This window comes from Poecilia reticulata, linkage group LG2 (genome assembly GCF_000633615.1).
Source record: "Poecilia reticulata strain Guanapo linkage group LG2, Guppy_female_1.0+MT, whole genome shotgun sequence".
NCBI lineage: Eukaryota > Metazoa > Chordata > Actinopteri > Cyprinodontiformes > Poeciliidae > Poecilia > Poecilia reticulata.
The window spans coordinates 2,895,183-2,919,167 of record NC_024332.1 but is presented as its reverse complement, the minus strand read 5'-3'; the positions used below and the strand labels follow the sequence as shown (position 1 = coordinate 2,919,167).

At 38.3% G+C, this 23,985-nt stretch overlaps 1 long non-coding RNA gene across 1 annotated transcript in view; it reads left to right on the top strand.

The window, feature by feature from the left end:
* The window catches only part of LOC103476018 (uncharacterized), a 30,370-nt gene extending 10,410 nt beyond the window's left edge, over positions 1-19,960 (top strand). Inside the window, exons 2-3 of the long non-coding RNA XR_535392.2 lie at positions 15,460-15,508; positions 19,859-19,960. This is a non-coding gene — a long non-coding RNA (uncharacterized LOC103476018). The remainder of the gene's footprint in view (positions 1-15,459; positions 15,509-19,858) is intronic.
* The last annotated feature ends 4,025 nt before the right edge of the window (positions 19,961-23,985 follow it).

Sequence of the window (23,985 nt, the reverse complement as noted above, 5' to 3'; positions counted from 1 at the left end):
CTGTCTAATGTAATTCTGCCTACACTTTCATTCTAGGTAAATTGTTTATCACTTCCAGCAGTTGAGAATCCAGTCTGAGCACCAAAGCACCTATATTAAAATAAATAATAGCCTCCATATTTTCAAAGAATCTATTTGGTTTTTTCATGACAAAATAGATTCCAGAAAGACCGTTATGCCCTGGTATTTCTGAAACAGCAAACTAAGGGAAGATCCCAATTTCATTCATTTACTCAATAGCTTTTAATATTGACTATTTGGCAATATATTAATCCAGGATTTATCATCAGGACATAGAAGTATAATGGAAAACGTTTTCAGAAAATTTTATTTTCAAAAATATCTAACATAGCATTTACAGTAAAATAATGATTCTTAAGAAACGTTGTTTAATCTAAATGCTAAACGGCAACAGCACTGTAAATACTATGGCTACATAGTAGGGACAATATGTAACAAAGTGAGCAGTTTTTCTAATGAATATTAGCTTCAAATTGATCAAAAACATAATTTTATCTTCAGTATAAATGTAATCAAAATTATTGCCATCAATATCTTCTTATTTATTTTTTGTAGTGTTAGTAGTTTAGTATTTTCATTTGTTATTGTTGGATACTGTAAACTTTAACTGGTGATAAAATGATTTCTCTCTGCTTCTGCATATTGTCGAGGCATTGCAATCCCTGTAAATGTAACAATGACTAAAAACATCTAATAACACTCATGTTTGTCAAATTCATAACAAACCAAGCCACATTTATCTCCCAGAGCTTGTACACAACTTCATTACAGTCCAAGGATGGGAATACAAACATATGTTAGCTGTGCAACTGACAAGCTATTTAATAGCAATTAAAATAGATCAATAAACAAGCGGTGAAGAATAAAACGTTATCTGTTATTAGCAATTTACTGATAGCTCCATTATGGGCTTAAGCTGTTCTGAGTGCTCCTATGTTTAAAAAGGAACAGAGTTGATGTGGATTTTGCTGGCTCAATATTTGCATTAACAGCACAGGTGTATCCAATAAAGCGGCTACTGAGTGTATTCATTTCCAAGAAAAAAGCATGTTAAAAGTTGGCATTGTACATTTTCTGTTTCTCTAAGGCATTGGAAGCACTCGCAACGTCTTGCTTTCCCTCATTTCGCCAGTGGACAACTTAAACCTGAGAGCTTTTTCCAAGTAAGGCCCTGAGATTCTTGGCAGTTTGCGTTGCAAGCTCTAATTCAACTTTGGATCATCACATACCCTTATTCTTGCGGTGGAAAAAAAGGCAGATGGAGCTTTCTTGGCCATGGCCAATAGAAGAAGATAATTAAAAGCACTTTTCATTTGTTTGAAAGTGTGGACTGAGTGAGAAGTAAGTGGCAAACAATTATCCTACACAACATGCCAAGGGGTTGTTGTTTTCAGGTGAAGTCGCCAAACAACCCACCACTCTGCAAGTGAGATCTAAGTAAAATGGTAGCTGAATGAGTTTATTTTTAAGGTACACGTAGCAGAACCATCTCGCCTCTGCTGAAAGTTCTCGATTCAGTTGAATTACTCGGAGAACAAAAGGCAAAGAGTCCGAATTATCGCTCATTTGAACAACTTCTTTGAAACGACATTATTTAGTATTATTAGGTTTTGCTCGCAGGCAAAAGCATTAGATTGAGAAGGAAGCAACTCAAAGATGATCAATTTATTATTTATCGCAGAGTCAAGAAGATATCTGTTGAAGATCTACTTTCGGCCCTAGCTGAACAAAAAGGACAGAGCTTTGCAATTTCCATTTCTCTGATTCCCTAAAGTAGAAAACGGCCTATCGTTTTGCTGCATACAGAGCATGATCAGCCCTTTCGCCCCTTAACTGCAGAGAAGAGTCAAGTAAGCCATGTTTGAGCCAAAGTGTTTTTTAACGTGGAGACCGTTTGGCATAAGCAATGGTTGATGGGACTAATTTGTGAAGGGTGGGAAAATGAGAGAATCACTGACAGTCACTGCCTAATGAACAGGTGAACTGTGTCGTCAGAGCTCCTACATCCATGGAAAGGTCAAAAGCACTTAGTGAAGCTGTGCCGACATAGTGCAAAATTTTCCCTCACTTTGCTTTGGCTCGTAGAGGCGAAATGCCTGGTGCCACTGATCTGTCACCTATACTCACTTGCCTTACCTTCTCTCATTTGCAATGTTGGCGCAAAGCTAAAGTTCAATGCATTAAAAATGTATTCTTGGCTGCTTTTCTAATTAATCAGTTCCAAGTTCATCCTCCTTTTTCAAGTGGATGAACAGGCCTCGATCGTTTTAAATGTCTTCAGATAGTTTGCTAAAAACATAAACATGAATACTAATTTTGTCTATGAATTTGTGGTTGGATTGACAAAATCATTAACGTTTTAAACACCTTGCAAGACACTGCAAAATATTTAAAACCACACAATCATTTGGACATTTCAAACCCCTCCTGATATTTTAGCAATTTTTGGCACAACAGTGGTGTCTTTAGCTTCTAAACACTACTGATTGTATTGGCTATTCATGATACTTGTAACCTAAAATGTGCTTTTCAATGCTATTGGCTATTGATGTCGGAGCCTGATGAGATTTCCACCAGTCATCTCATCGCGGTGTGACCCACTGCATCTCACGTCTATGCTAAGCCGCATCCTAACAAATTTAAATCCAGGTCCCCAGTGTGGCAAATCGGACCGCATGCAGTCATCCAAAGGGGAATACCCTTCCAGGCAGAAAAAGGCAGCATGTATGTTCGCAAAACCTTTGGGGAAGGCTACTCTGCAGCATACAGATAAGGGAAATGAAGAATTTATGCGACCTAATGGGCATGAGAAATACTAATCCTTCCCAAATGCTATATGCAAGGCTATAATTTTTTTCCCCCAGTATCCTGTCAAGATCCTCAAAAGCAGCTAATTATACCCACTGTAAAACACTGATCCTCTTTAAATCCATCATGTTTTCAGTGCTGCTCTTGCAAGCTGACCAGAGAGAAAAAGATATTACTTTGCAAGTCTTACAAACAGCCCAAATCTGTCAAGGAAGGTAAAAAAGGGACCTCCTTGTATTTTGCCTTTTTTTTGGTCTCCCTTCCTCTTCTTGTCTTTTTCACCACCAGCACTTGTCTGTGGAGGGCTCTAAAATAAGAAATCCCTTTCCGCAGATATAATTAATCACTCTGGGAGAACAGGGCGTGTAATTATTTAGGTTACCACAGAACTCTTCGAACCTCCTCCACTTCACCCTCCCTTCATTCCACACAGAAGGCTTTTAGGAGACATGGAACCACACTAAGCATGGCAGCGAACCATAAAAGCACATTTTGAAGCGCGTGACCTTATGTGTATCCGTGAATGTCCGATTTAGGTTTTTCATAATGTTTTACCACCATAAACGAGTCACATTTAACTTCTGGTTTTACATGTTTTGTTTGAAATTTTGAGTGTTTTACTCAAAGAACTGAGCAAATTACCTTATAATGATGAGGCAAAACAGCTCTTTGGTCATTAATTGGGTGTTTTGTGAGTAGTTACACTCAGCTTAAAACTGTGGATGCATGATGATGTATCTGCATTAACATCATCAATCTACATCTGACTAGCTTGGAGTGTCATAGTCAAAGTCCATTCTTAGTGCATACGGGTTCCATTGCCACTCATGTTTGACTTCATGAGCACTGTTCTTGAAACAGTTACGTTTTATTGTCTGGCCGGTTCTTGTTTTCTTGCATTGTGTTTTTATATTCAAGTTTCTTTGATCTGAATGATGTGCATGCAGTAGCAACTGATGCAGTTTATTTCCCTTTGTAGCTGCTATTAGTGTGATGATTAGAATAGAATTAATTACTTCATAGTGCTTTTATCCCAACTCTGACAAATTGAGGCTTCTTTTCACACAACCAGAAAAAAACAAAGGGTTTGGCAAACGGCAGCAGAATATTTGTTTACAGGCACGGTGGTAGAAAAGGGAGGTGGAATGGCCCTGCCTTCTCTTTTCTTCGCCGTCTGTTTGGCAAGTAATTATACACCCTCGCTTTGCTGATAAAGAGTTCAGCATCAGTTCACCTGGAGATTAATACAGCACAATGAACACAGTCGTTTGGAGTGGTCCTGGTTGGTTTGGAATTATCCCGATTCAATGGGACTCCAACTAAAATCCTCCCTTGTCCAGCGGCCCGGAGAAAGTTGCTATTGTGCAGCGTCAGCGGGCAAGCATCAAGCAAGCCAGAGAAGGGAGAGGCAGCTCAGTAATGTGAGCTCTGCCAATTGGATAACACTGGTGTCCAAATGAGGGATGGCAGCACTTGTCAAGAGGGTGATAGAGCCGTGCTCTCAAAAGGGGAGGGTAGACTGATAATGTACTTTGTGCATGGTATGATGCCCCAAAGAGGGAACATTACAAAGCCTGAGAGTCTACACCAGACGTCAACACACATTTCACTAATTCTCCTGATGAGATGCATTATCAAGGGGGTGCTATGTTGCAGCTCTGCTCTTAAGTGGAGCCTTGCACTCTTCCGTGCCAGCAGCCTGACAGCATAAAGTGATGTTCATGTGGTGAAATATTTACCAGTATAAAAGGTCAGTGGATCACCAGTTCATTGATAAGGATTCATCCTGCGGGAACACAGACTGCTAAAAATTTCATGACCGTCCGTCCTGCAGTTGTAAAATATTTCAATGTATGTAGCGTGTGTTATGCTGCCTGTGGGTGACCTCAGTCTTACAGGGGCTGGCTCTTATGGTTCTCAATTGGGAAAACGTTTGAATGCATACCCTAAGGGTCAGACATGAGGCTGTGTTTCAGGCAAAGGAGTTCAGGTAGATTGATATGTTGCGCATGGCTGATGACATGATGTAGCTTAACATTCAGTTTCTTAGAATATTTGAATACATAAGATCTATATTGTAGGAATTTATCTAATTTCAGAAATGCATTCTCTCTCTCTTAGATTAATTTATATGTTAATTATATTCTAATTAACATTCAATTATGGAACAAAAATCTAATTATCAGTGTTAAAATTACAATTAATGCAATTTTGGTTCAATTTGAGAAAAACAAAGCATCAATTAGTTGATTTTAAATATGAACTGTTCTTGATACCCTTTTGATTTGGTTTTTAAGCATGTGGTTGAATGAGGAACCTACTAGAAGTTAAAATAGAAAAGTTTTTTACAGGAAGAAAAATCTGCATATAATTGTTAACAGTCAGAGGATAGTGAGCCCCTGATATTAAAAATCTCAAATATCTAAAAATCCAAAAATGTTCGAGTTAAACTTATACCTGCCTCTAGTAATGACACCAAATACTACTTACCTTAATATGCATTAATTCACACAGTTGAAATCATGTTGGAACATGTTGCTATTGGGGATACAGCCAAGCTAAACACCACCCGACAGCATGTCAAGTGGCATTGCGCCTAGATATCTCAGCAGTTATGCAAATTATCTGCAAATTTGTGACATTACGCACAAATAGCATTCCACCTATTTGTGGAATAGGTGACTCCGCAAATAACTGTGAAAAGGCAGGGATCCAATGTAGATCAGAACTGGGCAATACATAGTCAGTGTGCCTGTGTTATTCACTGGCACTCTGGATGGGAGTGGAGAGGGTCTGGCTCACACTTGGAAGGCACTATTGGCAATTACTAAAAGATTGGGGGTGAAACAAGATCAAGTCATTTGAGATCTTGCAATATTACTTGTTGAGGTGGCCATTTTGCGAGCAATCCCCCTTTTTTTTTTAGGTTATCTTCCTGGTGGTAAGAGACCTAAAAGAAAACTAACCTCACTGTAGGGACTACATGTACCTTCTGTCCCAGAAAAGCCATGACAACTCAGAATGAGGTAGTGACAGGGATTTCTGGATGCGCCTTCTCAAACTGTTACCACCTCGACCCAACCTTAGATAAGTGGAAGACAATGATCATTGATGGATCTGAGAGTGGCAGTAGATAAAATGGCTGCAGTCAGTTTATCCACTTGGGACCACACCGAATTTAACGACAGTTGGCAAATCCTCCAGTAGTTCTTGAGACATTTCAAGTCGGAAGACACCTGACATTGGAGAGACGGGTTGAGATTGACATCTCTGGGGCAAGTGGTGTTTATTTGCTGTGGTTGAAAACACAACTGTTTGCAAGAGTACCATCTTTTCAGAGTAATCTGCCTCCTCAAGGCAATAAATCTAGGATTACTGGTAAGAAGGTCAAAATTAAAGAAACCCCAACACTTTTTGAGTGACATTGAAGGAGGGAGTGCAGAGATTTACTTTGAGTTTGAATCAAAACAGTTGAACTCACAAAGGGCAGCTTTAAACGATGAGAGATAAAAAACAAATGTTTGTTCACAAGCCTGTCAGCCAGGGATTTTTTAAATCGTATCAGTTTGTGTGTAATTTTAATATATGCTCTGTACATTTTGGGTTAGTTTGCCTGAGTGCTGTGGAAAAATAGAATCCAGCCCATGCAAGTCCCCTCTCCCCCAGCACATCGTTGTCTTTCATTTCTCTCCCACACACTGTCTCGGCACCAACTCTAAAGTGAGTAATGCTTTAAAAGTTTCTGTAGCCAGGGGAAAGACTGTCAAGTAAAATTATATGTTGGAAAGATCTTTCATCATCGCGAATGTTGTCATTTGCTTTCCCTCGGCAAATGACGGAAAGTAAACTCTGCAACATTAAGGATGGAATAAACACAGTGGAATGTGAACAATTCTCTGTAATGTATCTTAAGGTTTCCCTTAATCTCTTTATAGTTAGTGCCTTTAAAGGATATTAGCTGCTTATTATGTCTGCACGCAGACAACCTCCGCTTCGAGGACATGGCTTTCACATTTCAGATTTAGCTTCGACAGTCCACAGGACAGTTTTCTGCTCTCTCTACATTTGTGCTTGCAGGTGTGAATGCTTGCAGCAGACTGATGGTCACTGACAATTGGTTTCAGGAACATTCCTGAGCCCAGGCAAGATATTTCTCCACAGATTTTAGCCTATTTTGTTAATTCACTGTTTTCTGAACTAGAGCTGCAGCGAGCAGTTTAATAAATGATTATTCGTTTGATTATTTTGACGGTAAATTGGATAAAAGATTTTTGCAGATTTCTTCATTTAACTGCGTAAGCTTATTTTGTGCAATAAGCTTGCGCGGTTAAATAATAACACAAATAATATATTGCAACAAATCAGTTTATTTTTAAAGTACAAAAACATTGCCTAAAATGCAATAACTGCATGAATTTAGTGTTTGCTTGTAGCAAAGGATGCATCTGCTTTGACGTCTTTGAGTTAGGTTTCTGTGCTCACCAGAGGACCGTTGTTACCCTTGTGAAAATGTTCGATGACATCTGCCTAAATGCGGAATGGGAAAACCTCCGTAATGATTTTGTTGAACCTGAATGCAGCATTTAGCACTTTTAACCATGATATGTTACTTTGGTGACTTCAAAACTGGGTCAGATTTTCTGGTAGAATAATTGACTAGTTTGAATTACGCTTAAAATACTTTTGCTAGTTTATAAATCACTGAATAACTTGACATTAAAGCTCTCTTGTCTTTGCATTAACCTTTCAGATTACTCGATTCCTCTGGTTCAAGTCTACTCTGTGTGCCCAGGTTCAGAAAAGAACATAAAAAAGCAACATTAAGATTTTATGATCTTCTGATGTGGGGGGGAAACTTCCAGAAAACTACAAAAATGCAGAAACCCTTAGTTTTGTTCAATCAAATTTAGTTTCCTTTAAGAGCTCCATTTATAAAATTAGCAGATTAACTTTAGTTTGTAGTTAAATGTTTCTTTACTTCATTATGCCACTGCGATGTACTTCTTTTTATGTTTTCATTGTTTTAACCAATTTGAATTGTCTTGTTCCTGAAATGTGGTACACAAACTTACCTTTTCTTAGAAGAGCATTTAAAGAGAGAAGAAAATAAGCTTTGGGGAAAGAGGAGGCGTCCTTCACTAAGGGCAAACGGATAAAAAAAACGTATTGCAATAAAAGCCGTGTTTTTTTTTTTTCTACACAAGATCCGGGGATAAGGAAAAAGACAAAAACACAACGCTCCATTTTCCTGGATGGCATCTTGAACTTGTGGAAGTTTAGTCAAAGGCAGCAGCACATAAAGAATAAAATGCGCATCCAATGGCACATCAGTGTTATTTCGGAGGCCTTGGCCTCCATATCCACGGATCATTTTACAGGTGAACAAGGAGGGTTTGGAAAATGAGATTGAAGGTCGTTAGAAAGACTGCACACTCATTGTTGTGATGAAGTCTCTGCTGAAGGTAAAACAAGATTGCACACAGATCCTAAGGGAGAGAACCACCGAATGAATATAACATTACAAACACAGATATGGAATAAGGAGASGTCAGAGAAACTAATCTATAAAGATCAGTATTCTTGTTTCATTGCATTGACTTTCTCGTTGCGTTGACTTTGACTCAACCCCTGCAAATAAAACTTCCACGTCTTAAAATAGGGAAGGCTTCGAATTGAGTTCAAGGAAATCCAAACCCGCAGTACAAAGGACGGCTTTTAGAGCCTGGCTTGACTTCCTGACATGGAGACTTCAAAAGGACTCCCGAAAGTGAAGCTTCTGCTGGTTGTTATTATCAACTTTTTGCAAGTCAGGTTTTCAGTTGTACATTTCTGAAGGGAAGACATCCAACTAAAGAAGTTGTGACTTATTTTTCTTGAAAGTTTGTCCCCCAAACTGGGTTTATGATCAAAACCTGCACAGTCTCCTTTTTGTCAAGAACATGAATTGCTGTCCGGATGTGGCGGTCTAATCAAAAAGTGCCAGCCCAGGACATGTGCTTTTTTTTTTTTTCCTTCTTCTCTTTTCCTTCTGAGGGGTCCATAAGCTGTAACTGACAGGGTACCAAAGAGTCTTTGGCAGGTCCACTCGCCCATTCAGAGGGACCACGGGAGAAAAAGGAAGAAAAACTTGCTGTATTGCTTTCTGATGATAAGAGCCAAATCATATGAGGGCAGAGGATTGATTAGGCTACATTTTTTCCCCCCTGCAGTTTCGTACAATAATTTTCTTCCTATACATCTTCTTTGATGTGAGACATTCTGCGAATATTTGAGGAATAAAAGCAGTAATAGAAGCTATTTTCTACAAGGACACGGAGGTTCAGGAGGAGCACTTTGTGTGCCTTACTGATTTCATGCTTTAACTTTCTCCTCTGCACTGTTTTATTTAAAAAAAAAAAAAGTTCTTTATAGAGCATTAGATTGTGTTCCAACCATATTTTAATTATTAGGTCAGTTCTTCCTCATATTGACATGAGAAAGAATAAAAGAAACCTTTAAAACCAATAAAAGCTCACGGCAGAATAGAGCAAAGTGTTAGATACAGTGTTAGAAAATTGATTCATCCCTTGTCCCTGCAGGATTCTATTTAATTGTTCCATTTAGAAAGAAAAGAGAGTGAAAGGAGAGCGGGAGTGAGGGGGAACATTATTAAAGAGGGGCTTCTGCTGAGAGTTGTTTCCCTCTGCAATGCTAGCTCGAAGATTCCTCCGCATACACAGCGAGCATTATCATGAAATCTCTCTCTTTCCCCCTCCATCCGATTACAGCATCTACATTCCTGCAGAATACTAATCGAGCAAGTAAATGGTAACACGTTATTCGGAGTGAAGTTCAAGACCTCAGCTAATTTGGTTTAGCATTGGAGTGGAACCGAGTTTAATAGATCTCCAGTGCAACAGCTCATTTGCAGAATTAAAATGGACTCTGTGGTCACATGCATTGTTTTTAATGCACGTCGGGGCTTTAAAATAAAAAAATTCGGAGAAATGTTCTTTTTTTCTCTCTCTTTCTCTCTCTCAAAGGGCACATGTGCCTTTGAAGTCACTGAAAGTCAAGCTTCAAGGCATCAACCAAAGATTCAAAGTTTGGCACCAACCCAAAAACCTACCGCTAGCCGTAGCTAAATGTTATGTAATATAGAGAGAAACTGCTGGTAGTTTTGTTAAAATTATTCTTTTTAACCGCATGGAGTTTCTGCACATTAAACATTAGTTATGTCAAGTTTGCAAAAAAATGAACAGTTTTGTCAAACTTTTATTATAACTGACTTTATTTAAATGAATTTCAAGTTAAACATGCTTGAGTGATTCATTAGCATAATGATCCCAAACGTGCACCAATTCAGAATAGATAACAAGAGATATGATTAACCCCTTAAGTCCTCGATGAAATGTTTTCGCTGCTCAACAGGTTGTGAATTAGCTAGATGTTGTACTTTGAAAATAGTACATTAGTACTCACCATGCAAATGAGTTCTGACTGCTATATGGTGGAACATGGATAATTGTGCAATTTGTGGCAAGTGAGAAATGTAATGATTTAACTTTCTAAACTTCTGGTCGTCCTTCATAATCTCACTCCAGTTATTGGAAAGGTGGATAGAGGTGTGGATAAATTGTGTTAGACGCTCGGGAGACAAGCGGATATTCGTTTTTTTAGCAGGACGGTGATTATAAACGTGTGTCCAATATCCAATCAGAAGTCATAGGCACGATTTAAATTTACTCCAAAAGATACTCCAAAAGGTTGACGTTTATGGTTGTAATTTAAAGCAAAAGTGAAAAAGTTAAAGCAGTATCAGTGTTTTGTGGTCATCACCAACTTCATTGAACACTGACTTCAGTACATAAACTAATACTGATTGCATTTTTCCCTCCCTTTAATCATTAGACACCTAATTATTGCTTGTGCTTCATAATGGATTTAGAGTTGCTGCTTCCTATCTCAGTTAAGAGCACAGCCATAGGTCTGCAATCTGTAAGGTAATCACCGGATGGTTAATTTGCTACTTCAGGGTTATTCTTGGACACTGTTTGACATTTTATACCCATATTCATCAAGTAGATATCATTGTGATATAATGAGAACTGGAGTCATAAAATAGAAAAATAAATGACATTCCCTTTGCAGTGGACCTCCTTCTCTACTCATGTGTATTTCAGTTCCCTCAGGGCATAGTTGCCAAAGGTTAGCCTTGCAGATATAAAAAATGCAGTTGATAACTCCACAGGAAAGCCATTTATTTGGGAGTAGGCAGGGGGGGATTTTTAATTATGAATTGATCTGTAAAAATCTTAGGGTCTTGGAGTAATTCAGCTGCAGGAAATTATCAGCTTTAAAAGGATTCAGAAAGGGATTGCTTTGATGGGAGTCCATAACCTAAATCAACCGAGATGGACCTATTGTAGAAAGTGAAGTGGTCAACCAAAAATGTTTCTATACTCAAAGAGGGTGCATCGGTTTTTTGCATGAGGTTAATTTAATCAACCTCTTCTACAAATAAATGATTTTGAAAACTCACTTTTTTTGTCATGTTTCAACTGAAACATTAGATAAATGTAAGCAGTGATCATGTCTTAACATGGCATTAAATTATTTTGAAAGAAAAAATATATATATATATATATATATATATATATATATATAGATATTTAAAGGATAGACGGATACTTTGAGTAACAAATTATAACCCATACAAGCCATACTTGAATAATTCAGAAAATAATCTTTCATACGAGGAAGGTTTTCTGTAAACAGATTGTGTTTGAACAACTTCGGTAAGCGTAATGACCACAGTTTAGCAAAAGGTCTTACCTCATATTTACACATTTCCCCCCAACCCCCGCAGTTTGTAAAAATGTGTATAATTGCTCCAAGGTGTTCCTTCCAAGATGCCGCCTATCAGCCGTCGCCAGAGATGACTCTCTTTTACCGGTGGAAGTCCTGCCTGTTTCTGATTTCTAAAGGGGCTTTAAGCTGCCTGAAGCCTGAATGCCTCATAGGCGTGATTGTGTTGTGTTTAAGGCTCGCTCCTCGGTCGAGCAAAGAACACGAGTCAAATGATTCCTGGCAAACGCGCGCGTTCCCACTCGGAGTGCACTCTCCGGTTTGCCGGTTAGCACATTCAGCCCTCGCTGTTCCCCATCTGCACTGGCCTCTCTGAGAGACCGATGGGGAACAATGGCTGTCTGGAGCTGTTAATGTGCCCGGCTTCACGCTGACAGCAATGGAAACAATGCCATCGTCGCATGGCTGTACATTTGCAGGTAGGCGAAGCTTTATGGCTCGGCTGGAGCAAGTGGTCCCCCACTGGTTGATAGGATGTATTATCCACACTTATGTTTTCCACTCATCACATTAAAGAAAACTGCTGGGGTTCACTTCTGTTTGTTTTTGGCTTGAAGGATGTTGAAAGTGTAGCTGTGGCCATTTTCCTYGTTATAAGGTCAGTGGCCCAGGCTGTAAATGTTGCATTACCTGCGACATGGACTCGCATCTAAAGCTCCATCATCACAGTCATTAAAAATGTGTTTCCTCTGATCATTCTGCATTGTTTTTGTCAGGAAACTACTTTTGGCAGCTAAATCTAAGCTGATTTGAAAAGAAAACAGTGCGTAGTACATGAATACGAAAATGAAATATATATATTTACCGTTAATTCATTCGAGATGGGATTAAAAGCTGTAAAACAAACACCAAGCAAAAACATTAAAAATATAAATAAATCAGCAGTTGATGCAGTAATGTATAAAAGCCAAGCATTGACAAGCTGTTTTGTGAGAAGCACTTGGAAGAAGCACTCTATTATCACGAGTAATTTATTTTAATTTTTTTATAACAGAAAGCTTTGCAATGTGACGGCAAGCTTTAGTTAAACATTAGTATTAAAGGAACATTAATAGTGGCTATTTTTAATTAACTCGACACCAGAGCTGCTTTCTTTCATTAAAATATCTAATTGAATGTTTCTGACTATGAAAACTCTTTCTCAATTGCAATTTTTTTTGCTGGTGCTAAGTTTTTAAAATGTTCTGACACAGTAAAACTTTTTTTTTTTCTGCTATTAACCATAAGAATTAAAAAAATAATCCATCCATCGATTGTCTATATTTGCTTAGGCTGGACACTTTGAATAATGAATTCATAAAATAAGGTGTCACGCTAACAGTTAACCTAATTTAAGGCAATACCACTTTAATTGTAGAAAAAAAAAAAAATAATTTCAGTCATTAGGGGTCTCAGAAGTCTCCTAGTGTTTATTATATTTGTTTGCACTTTAAATGGCTAATTTAAATCACAACAATGTAATTATACAAATTACATGCAACAAATACTGCCTGAGTCTCTGCTCTTTAATATTTTATCTGGTTATACTGATGTCAAACCACATCTGCTTAATAAAACAAACATTTTTTTTTTTTCCTCTGACTTTCTTCTCGTCTAATCGTTCCAGCAGTTGCCAACTTAACACAGAGAGCACAACAGAAATACATCAATAGACTCTGGGAAAATGTTTAATCTTGGTTGTCAAACAGCAAAATGTTTTTTTTTTTTTTTTACAAAAAACCTGTGATAAGGTGCAATTTTCCTAATGCTTGCTGCTTTTTGCAAACAGCTGAGATAAGAATATTTCTTTAGCCTTTTTACTCCCTGTATCTGGAACATCTTTTTGAACACACTACCAATTAGTATCACAGGGTGACAGCTAAACAGCGTGGCTAAGTTCACCAGGGTGCAGGATTGTTTGCGAGAGAGCTTTTCAGGGTGTGATAACATGATATCAAGAAAAACAGGCTGCCCAGTGGACTTCCGACGGGCTTCACGCTAAGATCTGTAAAATCCTCAAATGCTTGCCGGCACCGCAATCTGACTTGGGTAGAATTTGAGCTGCCATTGCAGCAAATACATGGAATAGTTTGCTGTTTTTTTAGGGTTGTTGGTGCTTCCAAAGATGCAGAAAAAACTAAAATCTTCACTCCCAATACGAGGGTTGTATAAATATAATTTATATGGTCTGAGACCAAATCAAAACTTTTCAAAATATGTAAACTAAGTGTGTAGATTTACATTTAGTTGAGATGGTCTGACTTTAAAAGGACTGTGTGTGCTCAGAACTCCTCCAATCAAGAGTGGACCCAAATTCTTCCACAACAACATAAAAGAACCATTTCGAGTGATTACAAACGCATAATGGTGGCTATCGCTTCTTATATCGACACAGTCACCACAACCACAAGTCTTGGACGTAAATAGGGTTTTCTAACGTCGTAGTTTTAGGTTTAAAACTAAAATGGTTGCCTGTCGTATTGGTACATCGTTGTTTACATGTCAGCAGCAGACAGTTTATCTCCCCGAACAGGACTGAGCCTTATCTGCTAATGTGTGCGAATGGTGATTATTTTAGTGTTTCGGTCACAAGCTTGATGCCTGCATGCTGCGCACGCTGTTCATAAACATTGTTACTGCTCATGCACGATTCATATCGCAGATGAAACGAGATTTGCAGTGTTTATACGTTTCTCTGTTGTTTGCTTTGATGTGCGAGCCCGTGAGTCATTAAACAGACCAAATTATCTCAGGATTCCTGAGCTGATTTATTTATTTTTTCCCCCTTCAGATGACAGCACTGCCCCTCCTTTAGCTAATGTACTATTTACAGCTGGTTAGTCCTTTTGTTGGTGAGGAATTCAGTCCTAAAATAGGATAAAATGATTGAGGGTCATGGAAGCATGGCCAGCTTGAGACAATCTCGGTGAATCCCATATTTGTCCAACCACTCCAGAAATGGGTTACAGGCTTTCTATCATTCTAAAATATTCCTGATTGTTTGCCAATTTATTCACCATGAAAGAATGTGAAGTCATTATCATATTTTTGGCAATAGCTTTGACAAATAATGCTGACTAGTCTGCACTTGCATTCAAATGTTTTCCCTTTGAATTCAATCAAAAAATGTTTTTTTAATTCAGAAGAAGTATTTAATTCTAACTCTGGTTACCCAAGTTTCCTCAAGGTCATAATAGATGGTGATGCGAGCTGGATGGAGGTCTACTGTGAAAAAGCCTCTTGCATTGGAGAGATTCCAGAGTATTCCCAGAACAGAATCGTGCACCACAGTAGTCGTATACAACATATGCAGCATCGTGCAGCAAATACTGAGGTATATAAACTTCCCAAAGAATTACATCCTGTTCTGTTTATTCTAATATGTATCTTCACTATTATATCTTCAGTACTTTACAAACTTTACTTTCATCTGAAGAAAGGATTGTGGAGCACTCTGCTAACTTTGTCTCTTTTTCAGGGTTAGCTTAACGCATGAGATGCATGTAGCTCACATACATGATTTGCCATTCAGCCTGCTGTCTTTAGCCTGGATCCTCAGCCTGAATGGATTTTGCTTGACAATTGTTCCAAGGCTGAAACTATCCCTGCTGCTGGTGCACCTTTTCTTACCTCACATTTGTCTTCCTTTTAACTTTCTATGAGTATGCCTGGATACAGCACTCTGTGAACAAACAGCCTCTTAAGCAATGACCTTTTCTGGCTTATTCTTCTTGTAGAATACAGTGACTTTTTTTTCTTTCTTTTGACATATGTTGGATCACCGGTTTTCCCATGATTGTGCAGCCTACTGACCCAGACTCAGACCGTTTGGAGGCTCAAGAACCCTTTGCAGGTATTTTTTGAATTAAGTTGATTATGATATGACACACTGAGTTTCCACAAGGTTTGATTTTTCTGATACTGAATTTCAGGTTTTCATTATCTGTAAGCTCTAATTGTCAAACTTACAAGTAAGAAAGGCTTGAAAGATGTTAATCTGAGTCATGAATGTATATAGTGCTTCACTTCCTAAAATTAAAATTTTATATTGCATATTATTGTTTTTAGGATGTCCCTCTGGAGTTTCCTTAAGAATTTTGAGGCTGACATTGTCTTTACCCAGATGAAGAAGCAGAAGGATTCACAACTAAGGTGGAAGATGAAACATTTGATGTATGACAGAGAACATGTTTGATGCATGTTTGGGATCATTACTTCAATGACTTTGTGCCAATTAATTAAATTCCACCCTGGCCATGTCACTGTAACAGTGTAAAGAACTTCCTTTAACCATCCAGGTTGTCTTGACACTGATAGTTTCTCACCTAAAATAGGATTTCCTTGATGAACTAATTGAGCTTTTCCTGATGTGAAAATAGTGTCAACTCTAAACAGAAAGTATCATTAGACTTGAGATTACAAAAGGGATTAATGTAAAGTTAATCTCAGTCACTTGAAAATATATTGTAAAAGTCTTTTGGACTCTTCCAGTGAACTAATAATGGGTTATCATTCAATTTTAACAGGATTACAATTTAAAACGTGTTGCCATATCAACATAACATGCCCTAGAGAGAACCCAGGACTTTGGACCAACTATAGTGATTACTTAAAGAGGAATCTCAGATGCAATCTTAAAAATGGTAAAGAAGCTGGTCCTCAACCAGATTGCTTCGGTCCCAAGCCGTGTGCCTTCCTATTACATCTGGATCCTAACACCAGTTGTGCCAATAAATGTCCGAGACACCACATGTTTTAAGTCTGTGTAAAGGGTACACATTCACCCAGGACACACTGCTGGGTCATGATTATGGTTGAAAATAAAGACTAGCATTACTAAAATGCTTTTCAGCAGTTCACTGAGCGTCAGACGGTGCAAACACATTGATTTGTGCATGTAATCATGTGGGACACTCACATGAGCGGCCATGAAATCAGGCCGGCATGCTGAATGTGTCAATCTGGGAAATGTCTTTTAAATTTAGATCCCCGCTCCCATGCTGGGCAATTCAAACGGGCCTCAATAGAATGTAGATACCTCCATAACAGCGCAATATAGATGGAAAATGCTGTTTCAGGGTAACGGCAGGTGCTTTAGAAGTCTTCTATAGACACAATGGAAATGCTTTCTTAAATGGAGCCATTGTGTCTGGAAAAAGCATTTTAGTCGATCATTACCTCTCACCGAGAAGCTAATAGGAAAATATAAGAACTAATTCCTGCATAGAGTGAGACACCAATTTGAAGCAATGTGATTTTTTTTTGTTCCCTAATATGACCCATGCCTTAGAGCAGTTTATAATGATTGTTGTCCATTGATAGGCTGATGGTTTGATTCAGACTTCTTCATTTCAGACTTGGAAGTCTGCTTGGCTCAAATCCCAAATCTGGAATTGTCTTTGCTTTGATGAGGAAGGCTGGCAGTCTAATAAGACCGCAGGCTATGCACAATCAGCGTGCCGAGTCTGTCAAATTTACCCATGTTTACTGGTTTCTACTCCACAGTTCAAAACCTGAAAATATTTACCTTAAAATGTTTTTGCAGTCAAGATCTTCAGTCCACTTCGGACTATAAAAATACAACCAATTCACCACACTTTACTTTAGTCATGAACTAATTCTCTTGTCACAAGAGACTTTCAAGTTGAGATGTCTCTCGACCATTTATGTAGTATGGACTGAAAGAGTTGAAAGGCATTGACTGTTCTGAGATTTTCCTTTCAGCAAAAGTTCCAAAGATGTCAGTATTTGCACAAAAACAAACATTACATGATGAATGAAGCTTTTCAAAAATCAAGATCAACAATATTGACAGCAGTAGATTATTACTGTTTGCTATTTGATTTTGACACATAGGGGGAAGAAAATCAAACATAACATAAATGTCCTTACTTCTTTTTCCTAAGTTCTTATGTTTTGTCAAGTCTTAGTTATAACAATGGTTGTTTCCTATTGGAAATGTTTTATTTCCCTTTAAATGGAGCAACACTTGGAGGGAAAATGGTTACGGAGGATGCAACCACAAACAAATTCTTGTTATAGACAATGCGATATAAATGCTGAGAAATATTGAAATTAGATTTAGCCACCATATCAAAAAAAGATGTCAACACTGATCCCAAGAGCAGGTATGCACTAAAAATACAATAACATCGGTGACTGTACTGTGACGAATCATAATACTTCCGTAAGGCCTTGTAGGAACCATAATAAACAGTAGCTATTACAAGAATAAAGCAGTCCTTTTAAATATTAAAGATGAAATTAAAAAAAGTTGCAGTTTAAAAATTTAACATCGCTGATGGTTGAGAGATACATTGCACATTATGCATGCTCAGTGTTCTTCCAAGCAATATGATGGACTTCAAAGTGAGGCATCTGCTTCTGAGCTGCATTCACTTGCAGTCAGTTTAAAACATATGCTTGCTTCTTAAAATAGCGGCACTTAAATACCCACGCCCCTATTTAATTGCTATTTCAAAGAATACATCTCAAACTGTAATGCTCAGTTTGCTCAAAACAAGTTAGAATATAAAGTGAAAAGTTGCAAACTTACTGAGAAAAAAAAAGTCCATATTTGACCCAAATCATCATATGCAACTACATTGCCTTCTAGAAATTCCACCCGCGGATGTATTTTAATCCTGTGCCCCATTCTCTAAATAAATCTTTGTTTCTCATTTCTTTGTGCTGAATACAAGTTAGCAAAATGCTAGAATGGATTAGACTGTCTGGCAAACTACCTGGCAGGGGGTCTTGGTAAGTTGGATTTTTTTTCCTGCTTGATGCGTTACCAAATACATATTTATGGCTACCTGGAGTTTCTGCAAGCCCATTGTGTCGCCCCCAAACAGAGATATCTTTGAATACAAAAAAGTTAACCTTTAATTCTTTCTGGGAGGAAGTTCTTTTGACTTTCAAAGTGCATTATTAACTGTAGATAGAAGAACTTATGAAACAGAGTAAAAGTAGGCTTGGAAATGTTGTCAAAATAGTTACAAATCCAGTTTTTAGGCTTGCTACTTATGTTCTTAAATCTTGTGACATCATCATTAGCAAGGTGTGGTGTAGTCACGCAAATCTCGTTGATTCTGAGTCTCAGCTTGAATTTCAGTCAACTCTCTTCAGAACATCTGGATGTGTAAAGACATCCAGACAGATTTTTGGTAAAAATGAGCTGACACAACATTGGCCATGCTTGCCGTATGCCAGTTAGCATTAGTTGTGTCACCTATGAAGAAGGACATCGTCTTCCGCAGTAAATGAGTCTTCTCTCCTTTTTCACACATGAATCACGCTGCGAAGCATCAACAACATTCAAATAGCTGCACCAGTTTTGCTTCTATTCTTTAATGCGGTCTTCATGCTCTGCATACCAAGTAGTTGGTTTTGAGGGGTTGGAGTGTTCACTCTCGCCCTCTGGGGTTTTCGTTGTGATGCATTCGCTTGCGTCTTTAAAATTCATCCAAATGGCCAAAGTCTTTAGTGGCTAAATTACTTTTAATTTAATTCTCCAACGCGTGTGTGTTTGTTGTTGTGGGATTTGTTCAATCAGTACGATTGACACATCTAACCAGTGTTGGTCTGTTTATGTATTTTCTGAAGTGAGGGATCAATTGCAGGATGGGTATACACATGCTCCACACTGCAAAAGACATTACGCTATTTTGTCACATTGGCACATTTTGACTCAAATGGATGACTATTTTTTCAGTGGTCCTTATTTCTCTCCGGTGGGTTCACTCCAACAGTCAATTAGAACAGCAAAATACTCTACTTAGCCATTGTAGCCCCTGAAAAGCGGCTATTAGTTATGTATTGTAGAACCGGGTACTTTAACTGTGCAAATTGAGGGTGTCAAGGCAATTTTGAGCACATGTTTTCTGTTCCTTGTTGAACTCCCTGTGAGTTACGAAACCATTCTTACAATTTTGAAACTTGACATTATGCAGTATTCTTGGCATTTACTTGAACAATAGAGCCTTCAATACCAAGTAAGTCATTTATGGTGTTGGTCAAATGCAAATAAATACATTAAGTTTGTGCTTTCATGTGACGAAAAAGGTTAAGAGTATTGTTAAACCTTAAAATGTTATTGCTTTTGCTTTGTCTTAGCTGTTTGTTTTAGAGCCACATATCTTTTTTTTTTTTTTTTTTTTTACAAAGTCTGTATCTCATTTGCATTGACCTGTTTCTCTGCCAGCGTGCTCGGCAGGGAGTCAGAAGGAAGAACACATCAGCCAAGGAGCCAGGCATTTGAACGGCTGTAAGAAGTAACTCGGGTGTTAGCTTTCCCCGACGCCCCCTTCTCCATCAGGCAGAGGAAGGTAGGTAACAAATGCATGAGGTGTGTTAAAGACTCGCTCTGTCCAGATGATGTTTGTCTTGCCAACACATCAGCATTTAAGCCAATATATGAATCATGTGACATGAATTCAGGCAAAGAGATATTTGTTGATCAAATCAACAAACACATCAGAATGGAGAAGCTATGGATTGTTTCCTATCTATTTCCAACTTTTTTACATACCACTGTTTATGGGCCCCGACTAGGTGTGCTTCTTCCACAGAGATATTGGCTCCACTTGCCTCAAGTGGCAAAAACAATCTGGAAAAAAAATTGTCCCTTTAGTCAATGCTTCATTTCCTTGCTACGGACGTCAATCATGGCGTCTCACATGACCAAGTGACGTAGTAGCAAATGGTCAATAGCTGTTGAGTCCTGCAATGGTGGTACTTTCTAAAATCTATGTGTTTCTATCTGTGTCTTTCTGCATACAAAGACATAAACATCTTTTAAAAAGTTCAAATTAGAGTTGCTTCTTATAATCGGTGCTTGAGGTTATCCATGTTTAACCAACCACTTAATATCATGGCCATCAAATATCATTAAAACACCATTAAAAACAAGTGTTTTTAAATGGTATTTTCCTTTTAAAACAGTCGTACTTGAGAAAGTTTCACAACAGAGATAATTTAAACTAATTGTTAAATTCCAATTGCAAAAGAAGCCCAAATCATCACCCCTCAACCTTTGCAGCTGATCTGAGGGTTTTGTGGAGCTCTGGGTAATTTTATCAATTTAAACCCCCTGTGATAAAAAATGTGTTGCCATTTTATCACAATCCACTTCTTTCTTGCCCTCAGACAAGTCAAGCACTAAACAAACAGAACCACAAAACTGAGACAAAGGCAATGGGACATGCCTAGCCATGGGTTGTAGACTGGTGCAGCAGGGCTCCACAAATATAAGCCTCGAGGTCTGGTGGCCTGCGACTTTCATGCTGGAATCAAATGGGTGAATATCCTCCTCACTATGCAGTCGAGTTCTCCAGCGTCCTGCTAATGGCCTCATTATTTGACACAGGTGTGTTGAAGCAGAGACGTGTCTAAAAGTCGCAGGACTTCAGCCCTCGAGGCCTGGATTTGAAGACCCCTGCTGCACGGTGTGGTGTCTGAGATGGAGCTCTTTTTCTCTAAACATTTCACAGTTCGATGTTGTTAATGTTAATGTGGTCATTTCCATGGAAATATAGTTTTGTGTGCTAATAATTTTGACCCTAACTATATAACTAATAGATTGTGGTAGTTTAATAAAAATGTAAAATTAAATTTTTGTGTAACAAACATTACACGATGTAGGGTTTTGTTGTTGCTTGAATAAGTTAATCTTGTATGAATCTAACTCTGATACTTTTTTGACTCCCTTTACAACGGGAGATCAGAGGACAAAGGCGTATTAGCTTATGACGTAAACTTGAACCAGCATGAAACATTTTATTGAAATCTCACAATTTATGCTGTGAACGATTGGACCATTAGTCTTTATTCTCAAAAGATGAAAAAAAAATCTTATTGTGCGCAAGATTTATTCGACAAGATAAAAACGAAGCATTTACTGAAGTAGTTCAAGTATTTAGAAGGAATCCATTTTATAAGGCTATTATAGCAGGAATTCTATCTACCCGTTGCTTTTATGGAGTTTTACCTGGACAGACATTGTTTCCTGGGAGAGTAATGACAAATTGTGGAAATACATTTTTTGCTCAAACTGAACTTTACATGAGTCTTTTTTTTTTAAAACGATGGAAAACGTGGAGGAGAACAAAAGAAGAAAACATCAGAAAAGGATTGGTTTGTCAAAATTATACTTTGATTTTTATTCTACATGGAATAACAATAAACGTAAAATCAACTACAGTTTGAGAAACGTTCTACCAAGTCAAGTCATCAAGCTGTTTACCTTAACAATTGGCAGACAAACATGCTCTTCAAAGTAAGGATAGGACTTCTATCATTCATATTTTCTTGTCTCGGTTTTAAACACGGTTGTGTACAGAAGAGATGCCACACACTTCTGTTTTGTAAACAAAAGGCAGACAGAGAGAAGTCCTTCCCGAGACAGAAGGAAAAATAAAATAAATTGATTTATTTTTGTAAAAGAAAAAAAAAAAAGCATAGAGGATTGAGAGGCTTGTTGTCGAAAGCTGAAAGACCGCGATTCATCTCCGGAAAAAGTCTTCATCTCAAGGCTGATGGATGATGGAAAGAGATGGAGAGGGTTTGTGTGGCAGCCATTCTACTTCTTTTTTTCTTTCTGTGAAATCTCCATTATAGGAAAACAAGTTTTTAAACTCTTTTTCATCTAGAATGTTTTCACAACAGCAAGCGCACTCTTTGTTGGGAGATCTTTTGTTTTCTTTTTTATGGACAAAACGTATCACAGAAGTGCTGTCATGGCCGACACAGACAAAAATAAAAGTTTTAGATTCATCTGGAGATGTGCGTGACAGAAAAGTCAAACTCCCACTCTGTAATACAGGTTACTTTCATTTAAATAAAATTTGAATTAGTACTTACTTAGTGTCACAAATGGATGGGGATCTTTGAAGGAACTGAGGTTTTACTTTAAATAGTTAAGCTGGGGTTTTGTCTTCATTATTCCAGCTTTACACATCAGCAAAGACGATGTGGCCTTCATTTCTCCATTACTGCTTCTGTGTAGTTCTCTCTATAGATTTTTCTGAGCCACCAGGACAGATAGTGCCTTAAGTGTTAATATGTCCTCAAAAATTACAAATTTCAATCTTATTTTATTTGGATTAGAAGTACTGCACTGTTGAATTTGCAGCAGTTACCACATAAGAACCTCAATTGCTTTTACTGGTAGCTATTGTTACTTGGTGTAGTGTTTAACCTTGTTGGCACACATCTGGTTCAGATTAATGCCATGTTCACTTTTCTTTTCCATTTTGAAGAGAAGCTGACATCTGCAAGGTGTATACCTCAGCAAAAACAGAAGTCGCGGGGACTTTCTGATTGAAAGTTCCTTGACACTCGGCTCAATTGGAAATCAAAGTGTTTTTTCCACGGGCGTCGTGTTAGAGAGTCCTTCGAATTAAAGCAACAAGTTGAACTGAGCAGGACGGAGAGGACTTGGAACAGCCACAGCCACAAACAATGGCTGACGCACGGCATGAAAAGGCTGTTCAGAGGAAGCAGCGAGACAGAGGCAGGGGCCCTGAGGAAATCAATAATCACAGTGGACAGTGGCAGACTGTGCATTTGGCCCCTTCCTGTCAGTTATGCTGGCCCAGCTGCTGGGCAGCACCAGAAGAAACAACTCCTTCACCTCGTCCACATTCTGCCTCAAATTAGCGGCGGCCCCGTCCGATAAATCAGCGACACGTTGACCTCGGGAATCATCTCATCTCTTGAAGACGCTGTATGGCTCGCTGCGCCGTGCAACAGCACCTCGAGAAGTGAAACCCCCTCGTAGCGGGGAATGTCTAATGGTGAATCACTAATATCACGACATTAGTCCGACTGCAGCTCTGTTATCTCATTGTAGTTAATGGCTAACTCCATGCATGCTTCATTACAGTTGGAGCCATTTTCCTCCTCTCGCTCCCTTCTCTATATATGCCTGTTTAATCCCCTATAACTGCTTTATTTTGCTTTTTGAAAAATCAAGAACAGCAGTGAGCTTTCTGCTCAATGGATAATTTATGGGATAGAAATGTTTTTGATGCCTTAGCTGTGCTGTGATGGCCTTAAATTGGATGTTTTTTTGATCCCGCGTGTATTTTTCTTCTTATTTTTAAGGAGCCCATACTTGTGCTCGCCGAATTTTTATTTGCGCTCTCTTTGTAGCTGGTGTGTTTTGCTGAAATCCTCTGTGTGGATGCCAGTTAAATAACTCTGACTTCACAGCATATCATAGTGGTTGACTCACTCCTTGCGAATAATCACACTCAGCTGAACTGACTCAGACACCTCTCTCAGATTGCACTCCTAATTATATTGTAACTTAAGCAAATACGCCTTTCT